The sequence below is a fragment of the Drosophila hydei genome, unplaced genomic scaffold (genome assembly GCF_003285905.1).
Source record: "Drosophila hydei strain 15085-1641.00,03,60 unplaced genomic scaffold, DhydRS2 tig00008114-arrow-pilon, whole genome shotgun sequence".
Lineage (NCBI taxonomy): Eukaryota > Metazoa > Arthropoda > Insecta > Diptera > Drosophilidae > Drosophila > Drosophila hydei.
The window spans coordinates 9,725,981-9,739,186 of record NW_022045827.1 but is presented as its reverse complement, the minus strand read 5'-3'; the positions used below and the strand labels follow the sequence as shown (position 1 = coordinate 9,739,186).

Here is a 13,206-nt window from a genome sequence, read left to right as displayed (position 1 = left end):
TTGAAACTTAAGCTAGATAAATATGTGTCTTTGGATACCCATTCAAAACTGATACAACGGATATGATAATACAGGCGAAATGTGTGTAACAGAGCAAGAGAAACACTTTTGATCAAAGTGATCAAATTGAACTCAGTGTTGGTTCGATCGAGAAAACTTTGATATCGATATATTATCTGAGAGCATACCATATATGAATCCCTGATGTCTTGCGATATTTATCGAATATAAAGTAGCGTTGATATCGATATTTATTGATTGTTTATCATATATAAATCTTTAATGTACTTATTAATATCTCGCAATACTTATCGAATGTAAACTAGATATCGATACGCATATTAGATAATCATTGAAAATGAAATATATATAAGTAAAATATCTATAAATGTAATATGTGTATTAAAATGATAGAAAATATCGTCTTGGTTTATCGATATCTTCCACCATTTATTGCATATAACACAATAAAATAAATACGAAACTTGGCCGCAAAAGCACCAATACAAGAAAAACTAGAGCATGCCAGTTTAGAATGTATCTAACATACAGTTATAGATATATTATTAATATTTATCGAATTTACAAACAAAATTGGCAAAATATTGAAAACATATAGAATATCGTGCAAGGAAGACTGTAATTTATTATTTAAAAATATTCAAATTCAATTAATTTATATAGCATTCGAAGCATTCAAGCATATCGAATTTCCTTTAAAATATTTGCTCATATTTTTCACATAGTTCCGCAAATTTCCTTTGGCATTGTTAACCTTTTTTTTGGCCACGTGGAATAAGCTAAATTATTTTGCCTCTTTTTCTTATTCTTCTTCTATTAATTCGGCCAGCCGCGCCCCTCTTTTTTACAATTTGGCAAAGTCATAAGATTCACAGTTTTGCCGGCCGCTCTGCCTCTGCCTCTTCCACTCAGTTTGGCACTCTCGTTGCGCTTCTATAAGCTGCATATCAAATTCATGCCGAAATGACAAGTTTTTTACACGAGCCTCAGTCGGCGTCGCTGCTTGTTTACGTTTACAACACGAGAAGAGCAGAAGAGAGAGCAAGAGCAAGAGCGAGAGCGAGAGCGAGAGTTCGCTTGTAGCGTAAACAAAATGTCAAATCTTGCATATTGGAATGTGGTCCAAGCTTTCACAATGTTTGGGTCAATAATTAAGAGAGCGCAAACAATTTTAAGAGTGCTGCAAATGTTGCTCTTTGTGAGTTAAGTGAGCTGCGCATGCAAACAGCTGTTGTTGTCGTTGGCCTCAATTAATATTTTATTAATGAAAAATATGCTCTATTTGTAAATTAAACTTTGTTTCTATATTACTTAACATTTTGTTGCTTTTGTTTATAAATTACTCTTTATTTTTGCTTTGTTATAAATAATATATCGATTAACTGTGTGCGCACCCAAAAGCTTTTGCTGAATAAGCTCAACATTTGGCGAAAGCTTAACATATAAATATTCTGAAAGCTTGGCGCTGATATTCAGCAAAGCCGAGCGCTAACGGAAAAAGCTTTCAGTTTGAATGCAATTGAAGAAAAATATTTGAATACATTTAGTTTTATGCACGTACATAGAAGTAGTTATTTTTATTATTTGTATACATTTATTTATATATACCTAAGCAGCTTATCTTATTGATCTCTGATAGCAGCCCTTTTTTCTTTATTTTCCATTAAGCTTATTATCTAATTTTATGACTGCAGTATTTGCAAATGCATGCGTTGTTGTTATTATTGTTGTTGTTATTATCGTTGCCGCCCAAATAACCTTTCCATTACGTCAATCAAATGAAATATGTATGTAACATATTATTACATAAACCCGCGCAGCTTATATTGATAAGCTGCCAATGTCACCAAATGCAAACAGCGAACAACAACAAAAACAACAACAACGTCATCTATCGTAGTCGTATATTTCCGATCCCCCAAATCTGAACCTAACCTCAATTTAGGCGTCGCGTGTCGAGCTCGTAAGACTCGCTAAGTTTGCGTGCAGCTTGAATTTGTTTGCGAATGCAAAAAGTATCAAAATATTAATAATACTTTTTGATATACTCACATCTATTAAGGCACGTCCTATAAAAATGCGAATTGAGAGTGTGTGTGTGTTGATAAAGTCCAAATGCGAGGGCTGTTGGTTGGTTTTATGAGTAACTGAACGAATTGTTATGATCAACTAATGAACGATGTTGTTAAATATTTAATTAAAATTTTAAGTTATTTTGTCAAAATTATTTGATTTATTCAATTCAAAATTAGAACTTAAAACTTCAAGAGCAGCCCTCGTTTGATTTGCCATTTGCTCGACTTTTAAGCAAGTCGCTTTGTTTACATGCAATTTAATTAAATCAACTTACAATAAATAAATCACTTTTGCACTGAAAACAAGATTTCGTAATTATAAAAGAAACGAAAAGGAAAATGAAAAACAAAAAAAAACATAAAAATGCAATAGCGAAATTCGAATGAGCACAGAGTTAAAATAAATGTATTTATTGATATATATATATACAAATAAAATATATAATCAAGCAAATTATATGATTTATAGCCACGCACAATAAAAATAAATCAGTCCATGAAAATTAATGCGAACTGCAGGCAAAAGAGAAAAAGAAAAATAAAATAATCGTAGCAAGTTTTCTGTGAAGCTGACAGCATTTAACAGTTAATTTGAGACAACATTAATGCAAAAAAAAAAACTGTCAAATGTTATTACGAGAAAAATGTTAAATATTTACGAGAAAATCAAAGACAAACGACATTATTAAGGCAAGCAAACGCTGCGTATGCGTGATACGCATGTCAGAGCGACCTGCACACTGCGTATACTTAATGTTAAAACATTTAGCAAAATTCTTAAAATAATATTATATATTTAAATATGTTTGCATCATATTTTTACTTAGTTCATCCCAGTTAATTCTTGAGGTAAAGCCAGCTTGTGTTTACCTGATAAGGCTGTTAGCGTCTAGTTGGTTCTGGCCTGTTCGGGAAAAGCTGTTAGCTCTTTACTTTTTAATTAAGATATTTACCTCACATCCTCTAAATTGTGAGCATGTCAGGTGGAATGCTCTGATCCCCAAGCGACTCATAAATATGCATGCAATAGGAAATCTTCAGAGCAGGTTGACTTCGTGCCTGTGTGTGTGTGAAGCTGCATACCCGTGCCAGTGCCAGTCAGAGCGGGTATGAACAGCTTGTTAGAGAAAGAGAAATATATAATTAATGATTAGTATGAAGATTTTATTTAAATATGATAGTTAATTAAATAAACTAAAAGTAATATTTATATAGAAGCATTTCAGTATTTTCTAGTTAGTCAATTTTATAGTAACAATAGCAAGTTGGGGTATTGTGGTATATTAAGACTTTAAGTGTAAATTATAGCTTTAGAATATATATTTCCATACTAAAATACATTTACCTAATCAAGGTTATTAGCACTCTTAAGTCCTTTATCGATATTCTAGCCCAAAAGTATGCTAAAAGAAAGCTTAAAGTTAAACATGAATATTTTATGTTGATTTACAACAAATAGGCTGAGTTTTTATTTAAGAAGAAACAAGTTGTTTTAAGTGAAACAATAAACAAATAAAATTTAAATAAAACAATAAGAAAAAAATAATTATAAATATTGTGAATATATTATAAAATATTTTTCAAAAGTGTATATACATAAATTAAGAAAGGTTTTTTAATTAAATTTAGATTTAAATTAAGTATAATAATTTAAAAAGATTAATTTCATTTCATTTTTATAATTGAACAATTCATAAGTTTAATAATATATCAATTATATTTTATACAAATAGCATGTTTTAATATTTATTGTAACATAGCTTAAAAATCCGCTTTACAAATTTTAATTATGTGCGAAACTTTCAATATTCATATTGTAAAAGTCGAGTGTTAATTTGACTATTGTTTATTAACAATGTTTATGTTTGCTTGTTTTCTCTCCCGCGCTCCTCTCTCTATATCTCTTTAATAAATTTAAAAAAAGCGAAAAAAGTTGCTTTGTTACTTTCAATGAAATTGAATGTGTCGTTAATTGTTTTGAGGCTTCAGGGCACGGGTATTATATAGTCAGTGGATCGTGAATTGAAGGCTCGAGCAAGACTTGTTTCAATGTTCTCTATGTTGTTGTTGTTGCAATTGTTCTTGTTGTTGCTGTGGCATGTGAGCGAGCAATTAGATCGCATAGACGTTCCATGCAGTTGGCTAGCTATGAGTGTGTGTGAGTGCGTGTGTAAGTGTATGTGCATGTGTGTGTGTGTGTGTATTGTTATTACAACCATTCTATTAAATCGAATCGAACCAACGCACGAATCACAGCAAAGACGCAAAGGCGTCAACAACACACGAACTGTCTCAGTGTGTGTGTGTGTGTTGATCGTGCATGTGTGTGAGTGTGTGTGTGTGCGTGCAATCAACTGGTTTCAGCCAAATTCCGAGTTTTAATTTAAACGACATACGTACAAAAACAACAACAACAGCAACAGCAACAAAACAGACATGGCGACTGCGACTGCGACTGCGACGGCTTCTGGGGGTTCACTTCGATAACAACTGGCGTCGCCGTCGACGTCGACGTCAGCGCCAGCGTCGCTGGCAGCATAGTCAACTACTATCGATAGCCAGTCTACGGTCGTCGTCGTTCAACTCTCGCTCTCTTGTCAGTTCTCAAGCGTCGCTCATTCGCTGCGGTCCACCAAAACAAAAAAACGAGAATCGTCAAGCAGAATAAATAAATAAAAGAATTTATATAAAAAATAACAAAGTTTCGTGTCGAAACCTTTAAAAATTCTTAGCGCGCGCGCAACATTCGCAGACGCAAACGCAGACGCAGAAGCGTTTCTCAATTAATTTCTGTAACGGTTGAAACACGCACGAAACATAATTAATTAAAGATCGTCTCGTTTGTTGTCCATTAAACGCTGCAAATTGTTGTCGTCGTCGGGTTTTTTTGACTGCATCTCCAAAGTCCAAAGTGGAGTTTTGCCTCAAAGGTAATGCCCAGTTGCAGTTGCGGTCCCCGATGTGCAATTTCTTAGGCAGTTTCTCCATCAACTCACCTGTCCAAATTGGTGTTTTAATTAATGCGCACACACACTCGAGCCGCAGTCGCTGTCGGCTTCTCCAGAAGCCGCCAACTGTCAGCACCAAATCAAAAGGCGACGCTTAATCAGCTGCCAACGTTTAGAGGCGTTTTGTGTGGTCGAAAACTTAAAGCCTGTTAGCTAGTGGCGTTCGTGGTTCTAACTCTGGTTTCTTGTTTCGCTTCCTGTCACGATATCAGTTGCAACTGCTCCACAATGCGTTTTTGATGGCATTTTGATGGGCTGACTTTAATGCTCAGTGTTTATGACGGAAATGCCATAGTGCATAACTGTAAAAATAAATATATTCTATATATATGCCTATTCATGTGTGTAAAAAGTGTTCAGCCTGTTTCGCAATGGAAAGTTGTAATTGCTCTATTTGGTAGAGAGCGCAAAAAACAATAAAAAAAACAGTTCTAATTGGAATTTGCTGGTCGAGTTTGCATTCGATTATAATATAATACTTATCAACAGACTGTTGGGGAAAGTTTTTGCTTTTGTTACACATTTCAGGTATTCAGTTTTATTAGGCTTCCTTTTTGTCATATGATTTGTATATTGTTATCTTTATCTTTGCTAAAGTTGTACAAGTTTTATGTTACTTGCGTGGAGAAATTGCAATTACTAGCTCAGTTACCTTTCGGTTCTACTTCACACGAACTCTTTTTTGCTTCGATCTAGATTTTTGATATGATGAACAGAACGTTATTCTAATGCTGCTCAGAATAGAGCTTAATTATGGGATATTATATATGGTATATGTACGATTTTGATGTGATAATTAGATTTTCTATTTTTTATTTAGAAATTACAATTGTGAAATTGTGTTACAATTGTGAAATTGTGAAAAACTAAAGCATTTCTAGCTAAACTGTTTCTTTATTTTCAAGTCTTAACCACATTTTATGTGTTTGTTTTTTTATCATAACTTGACAAATTGAAACGCCCACTGAATAAGCCCAAAGTCAATAGCAAAGTCTGGCGATAATAGCGCCGGAAGGTTGCATAGTTTGTTTTGATATATAAAGAACTCTTAAGCTACCATTTTATGCTATTTCTTAAAAGTTATATTATCTATAAAAGTTACTTTGATTTGCTTGAAGTGCAAAATATATTCTGCTCAATGATTCTTAGCTGCCGAAGCCGTTAAATATGATTTTTACAATTATGAATTTAACTAAATTTAATTAAAAAATAATGCAAGCAAATATAAATATTGTAGTTTTTAATTAGAATTTTAATTTACCAATTCTTCAGTTTATATAGTATTTATTATTTATTATTATTACGTTTTTGTCTTAGTAAAAAAGTCTTATAAGAAATTTCCTGTATTCAAAGCTCGTTTTGACAGCTTTCAGGCACTCGGAACTACCATTTTTTTCTTCAATTCTAGACAATACTTTCTATACTCTACTAACTGACCTAGCCTTGGCATTTCATTGCCAGCCATTACACACACACATATATACCAATATAAATATATTTACATATACATGAACATTAGGCAGCCCCTTTGAATAGCCGCAAAGCCCAACCGAATCCAATCTAATTCCGCACTTGTTCCGCTTGCATTTCACTTACAAAATTTTCTCTCCGGTTTCCTCTCTCTCTCCCTCTCTATCTTCTGCTGCTCTCTTTCGCATTCTCTGCTATTTTACGGCGTTGTCCCGTTGTTTTGCGCTGTGCGAAGGTTTAATTGATCGAACGTGCGCCGCATGCCAATTGAGTTCCACGGAGTCGCGATATATTCATACGCCATGTAACGCCAAGTGTTGCCTTCGCCATAGATGGGCGGAATTGGGGGCAGGGCAGGGCAGTGCATTTAATGCCAGCAAATCGTATCGCACTAGCGCAAAGCTAAAACGTCCAACTAGTTAGCACGGTCTCCATTTGTATCTGACTGTCTTTTAAAGCGTTATCAGGCGATCGATTGCCTTCGCTGGCCGCTGTGATCGATCGATCAGCGAACGTGTCGCTGGGACTAATGAGTGTTTCGAGCAAGAGTCAAACGAAAAAAACTCAAAAAACAAATAAAATACACCGACTCGTATGCTCTACAACGTCGCTCTAGGCTGACATTGAGCAGTGTCACTTTTTGCTACATATAACATAAATCGGTAATTAGTCGGGGTCATCAGCTGTTCAGCAGGTCAATCGGGAACTCTGCCAATAAGTCACAGAATTTACGACACTTCGTGCTGCCCACACTCAAGGCAAAACATTTATTTTTAAACACAATTACGATTTTATGGATTGCCTGTCAGCAGAAACAAAAACAAAAACAAAAACAAAATAAAAACAAGACATTAAAAAAAATTAGAATCGAATTTTTTTTGCTTTATATTTTATCGATGCTTTAATAAACTTAATTAAATATTTCATGTACTAAATATAAAAATATGGTACATATTAAGATATAATTTAAAGCCATTCGAAATTTAATTCAATTTCTGGATATGTAAATTTTATACACATAAAATATCTGTAATATATAGAAGTTTTAATATACTTGCCATAAAATGATTAGAAATTTTAATTCTTTTTTTGATGTACTGAATATAAATATGGAATAATTGTTGCATGTTTATATAATATAATATTTTGTGTATAGAGTTATTTAGAGCTTTTCGAAATTAAAATAAACTTTTTTATTATATAATATATAATATTTCCTTTAACTAAATATATTTAAATTCTTTATTAACTGGCAGATATGTATTCCACTATTATAATTTATAGTAAATATACTCATTTATATTTATTTATTTATTTATACTCATTCTATTTCTATTTCGCGTTACCTAATGCGCAATGTAATTCTAAAGGCCCTTTGCTAAGGGTATGCAGAGCAGAGTGCTTAAAAATAACTTGAATAATTGCACGAGCTTATGATATAGAAGCAACTGCCCATTGCCTTGATCAATTTACGAATATATACGAATGTACAGTAAAATAAAAGTCACAAAATTCCGGCTCATACTCGTTGCCAATTGTTTCTTCGTTGTGTGTGAGGGAGAGGGCGGCAGAGTGCGGGAGAGAGAAAGAGAGTGTAGCGTTTGCCTTGAGTTGAGGAAGCGCAGACAGACAGACAGCAAGTCCGACACTTGACAATTATTATAACCTATAATTATAGTATTCTATATACGTAGAACACACGAATCGACACACACACACAAGCACACACATACACACACTTAACTGTCTCCCGTTATGGTTTCGACATAACTTTCAATTGATGTCTCAATTTGATCTTAGTAGCTAGAGGGAGATCGCGAACTGCCAAGGAACAGCTAATACCCAATACACTCTTCCCACTCTCCACACTCTCCACACACACTCCAAATTGTGCACCCGACTAACCGCTTAATTATGTTTAAATGATTCGAATGAGCTGCATTTTTGGCATGCTTCGCTTTCGTGTCTCACAAAGTCTGCCCCTCTGTGTCTCCGTGTGTCTGTATCTGTCTGTCTGTCTGTGTGTTTATCTTGTCGCTAACTTGTTGACTGACAGCTCGGACAGTTGGGCGATCAAATCATGCATGTTGCATGCATTTCAGTTGTCTTCTGGCATTTTGTTTGCTGTCTCTTTTGATTAGCAAATGATGACGATGACGACGATTGCAATCAGGAAGCTAAAATATGTCAATTGTACATCAAATAAATGCTGAGAAGATGTAGGGCAATGTTGGAAGGAGGAAAACTCAGGTTGCATGCTGTGGCATGAAGTTAAAATTTTCGGTAAATGTAAATTTGTTCAGGCGAATTCGCCTTTTAAACTCACCTAAAGAATGCTGTCAGCAATTAGAGGAATGTCACATGATAAGATCGTTTAGGCCAGGAAATACTTATATGACACATGAATTAACATGAATATTTGGTAAATAAACGGACTATCCAATTAGCCAGCTCCATTTACTAGTCAGTCATTTTATTTTCAGTTTTTATAGACTTTTTTAGCTAGAGCATATTTTATTGCTAGTAATTTGTGGTGGTGATGATCTAAGTTTTGGAAATATTATACATAGATTTTGATTTTTATCTTATTAAGATATTTCCTTAATAAGTTTATATATTTAACATATATTATGCCAATTGTGGGCTTCTTATTAATATCTCTCTTTAGGTAGCTCCCATGATTATGATATGAGAATCCAATTCAAAGATTATCTAATAATATTTTTTTTCTGGTCAGTAGATCAAATTTTATTTATTATTTTCTAGCAACACTTTGGCTAATCTCTCTATCTTTATTACTTCAAATACACGTAAAATTATTCACTAAAAATTCTCCGCACATAATTTAAAAAATTAGCTAAAGTCAGGCATGACCCTCTGAGAGATTCTCCGATTGACATTTAGTGCTAGAGAATAAACCATTGTCATATGAGATCTTTGACGATCTTTTCACGTAGTTTTCAATGATAACTAAATAGTTCCTTGTTCGAAAATGTTTATTTCCTCAGTTAGGCAGTTAGTGTTTAGACACGCAACAATAAACTGATCTGATCAATGAATCATCTATGGCAACAATCGTTTAAACCTCAAATGCTTACTCATTAGCAAATGCGATCAGTTTTTTTTCACCATATATGTATGCTTATTTAGATTAGATTTAATTGGGTCGTCATACGAAATGTTCGATCAGTTAAAGAATTAAAGCGATCACACGATCAATGTGTGAATTTTGTTATAATATAAATTGTAAGCTTCTATCGGTCCATATATTTGGAATATATATTACAGAATAGAAGATCAGCTGAAAATAAAGTGATCAGTTACTGAAATTCTCTATTTAGTATTAATATATATTGTCAATGCATGTGTTTTTCGGAATTTGTAAACATTTTTGCATACACAACGTGCAATCAGTTTGAAAACGCGATCAAATAATCTAAATTGAGTCTGGGGGAATCTTGAGTGTACAACCTTGATGTCTTCTTAAGTTAAGGATTGAAGCCATGCAATATAGAAAATCATTTGCGAACTCTGTATACTAGACTCTTCAATATACATTCTTGAAGTCTTCTCAAGCTTAGAGTTCCTTTATAACAATTAAAATCATTTGCACTCACTCGATCACAGCGACTTATATTTATGTTGCTACATAGTACTCTATGGAAGCCTCACTATGCCAACTAGCTGTAAATTGCCATACTCTGGCAACTCTGTTATTGATCGTGATCAATTTGTTGATGTTGCTAATCTTAACACGCTAGGCAAAAAACAAAAATACCGAATATGGTGTCGACATATGTTTTGAGCGGTAGATCAACAATGTTTCCATATTTAAATGAGTTTCGATGGTTTTTGGTGCGACATGGCGGGCTTATCAGTGGCATGAATGAACTCACGATCGATTTGATGTTAATACCCTCGATTGGGTTGCGTTGACATTCCAAGGCGCCTTCCACATTTTTATTGACTGAACAATGGACAAGCAGCGGGCAGGGTGCGGGTCAAATGGGGGGAATTCTGTGTTTATAAATATTTTCATAATACTAATTAAAGTTAAGAACCTGTTTCCATTGCCGAACAGAGTTGCCACACTCGCCGAAGAAGTGGAGAATGTGGGGGATGTGGAGAGGGAGGGGAGTAGCATCATTTAAATGACAATAAAAAGTATAAAATCATTTAAAATATTACGTATACGCCACAGCCGGTTCGTGTTTATTATTTATGTGCTCGAGATGAAAACAAATTGCAGGCGTAATTGCGCTTAAGTGGCCCAAAAGCCCCAGCCGCAGTCGCGCATTGGGCATATTTATTGAAAAGCTATGGCGAGAGCTAGACAGAGAAGGACGGATGTTTCCAATATTTTGAGTGGTCTGTCAATTGATGTTCTATAAATAAATGAAACATCTATTTCGATGCCTGTGTCTCAATTGCTTTCATTTGTGGATGCTTTTCACCATATAGCAACAGTTTTTCGGCTTCACATCTAACGAAACTTTCGTATTGTTCTTTTTTTATATATATCTATTTTTTTGCGCCCAATTAGGTATTGTAATTGCCCGTATTTCTCACTGTGGGGCAACCCCAATGCCAGAAATTTGCCATTGTTGTTATTTTTTTATCACTCTGTTTTCGCATTGTTTGTTGTCGGAATTGCCGGGCATACAAATCGCCCATTAATCCGCTGTGCGATCATAAAAATGCTAATTAGCATTTAATACGTTAATTTTGCATAGATCAGCTTCACGGATCGATCAATGTTTTGCATACAGTTGATAACACAAAACGAATCGACGGCTAAATATGTCAATTAGTTAAGAATGATCGCTGATCTTTTAATGATCAAGATAACCTAATTGCCAAATACTCGAAGAACACTTTCTAACAACATCATAAATCAGATTGTTGATCTTAAAAAATGTAAAAAAAACATTAAATTTTATATAAATTATGCATAAATTAGTAAAAAAGTCAGTTCTTACGTTGATCACTGAGCGTTGAACGCCATATAAATCAGATCTTCGGTTATTATACAGGCATAAAAACTATATTCTTAACTAGATTACCGATCTATTTTATAGATCATTTAATTATTTTCGAATTGATCAATTGTTTTTATCGAATACAAATATTTAATAAAAAGATATTTAATCACGGAATAAATCTTCTTTTTATTCCTTAACCTTCAGCTTATAAATATTGTTTAATCAATCAATCTTTGAAGAACTTCAGATTTGTTTACGTTTTCTAACTTTTTTCAACTGATCAGTTAACAATTTTTGTTTACTTAATGATGAGTTAGACACAGTTCTATATATTTTTAGTTCACTCTCATCATCAAGTGGTTGACAGGTCTAGGTTAAGAATAGAATTTATGCGATCAGCAAATCTGTTATTTATGCTAGCTGCTCTTCAAGTTTCATGCTGATCTTCAAGTGGTCAGTTAATACTTTAACACCTACGCTAAATACACTTGAAGAAAACAGTAACAAATAGTCAACGTTGGCAATTCTTGACTCCAAAAACTGGAAAGTTAAGCAAATTTGGAATTTCTATTACAAATAATTTCCCTCAGTGTTTTCCCCTGACAAGCACTCGCTTGGTTCTCTAAGTGATCTTCAAGCTCTTCAGCCTCTTCACTCAGATACTTTTGGATCATAACAATTTTGCATGCCAGTTGTTGCTTCTTCTGTTTCCTCTTCGTCTTGCTCTTCTTGGCAACCTGATCTAACTGACTGAACCTGATCGTTGATCATGCGGCTGCCGGCCCACTCGGGGATGCTTCTCGTAAAACCTGATTGCTAATCGTTTATGGCTCACCTTTGCCGTGTTTCAATTTGGCGTATTTTTAGCTTTTCATTTCGTTTGAATTTCAGCTGAATTGAATTATTGTCTAAGCACAGACACAGAAATATGTCAATAGTTGTCTGTGCCAGTTTCGGCAGGTTGTTCTTGGCAGTTGGACACATTATACATATTTACGTCAAATAACAAGAATACAGATACCAAAATAAAATGTAAAGAATCAAGAATAAAAAAAATATAGGCACTGATATCGTGAAAGACTTGAGGCGTGGCTGTCGTTTAGCGGCGATAGGCGAGCGGCTACTCAGGCAATAGAGACATTTGAAATGCCGTCGAGTCAAGTAATGTTTTGTATATCAGTGCGAATACCCTAGACTTTAAGTGGTCCATGGGGTGTATTAAGGGAATGTGTTATTTATAATTTATGCTTCTTAATTATATTCTCTTTTGTAAGAAAGAATCAGGCGTGACTTGGTAGACTTGAATATGAATCAATTAAATATAGTCCTTTCTGCTTAGAGTTTCTAGATCAATTTTTAGAATTAAAAACAGTTTCGAAAAACAAGCGAAAGCTTTGTCAATGATGTTGATCTGCATAATTTATCATCTAATACTTTGAAAAATACTGGAAACTCCCACTTATTCACTTTGTTATAAATATCCAAAATTTTTTTGATAACGTATTTTGTTTGCTTATAGAAAACTGTTATCAAAAAGCATTAGCTGGAATTTTATATCGAACATGGCTACTTAAAGACCTATTCCAGTTAACTTAACTGTAAACTAAACATAAGCTTTTAGTTTTTCTTTATTTGGCAAACATGATTGCT

General features: G+C 34.0%; 1 protein-coding gene across 3 annotated transcripts in view; it reads left to right on the top strand.

Moving 5' to 3' along the window:
- The window catches only part of LOC111601364 (cGMP-dependent protein kinase, isozyme 2 forms cD5/T2), a 43,445-nt gene that overhangs the window by 4,138 nt on the left and 26,101 nt on the right, over window positions 1–13,206 (top strand). Inside the window, exon 1 of one of the 3 annotated variants that reach the window (XM_023317924.2) lies at window positions 4,943–5,026. The exons of the other annotated variants lie outside the window; for them this stretch is intronic. The gene's annotated coding sequence lies outside the window, so the exon portion shown is untranslated. Of the gene's footprint in view, window positions 1–4,942; window positions 5,027–13,206 lie in introns of those variants that run through there. 3 annotated transcript variants of the gene reach the window in all.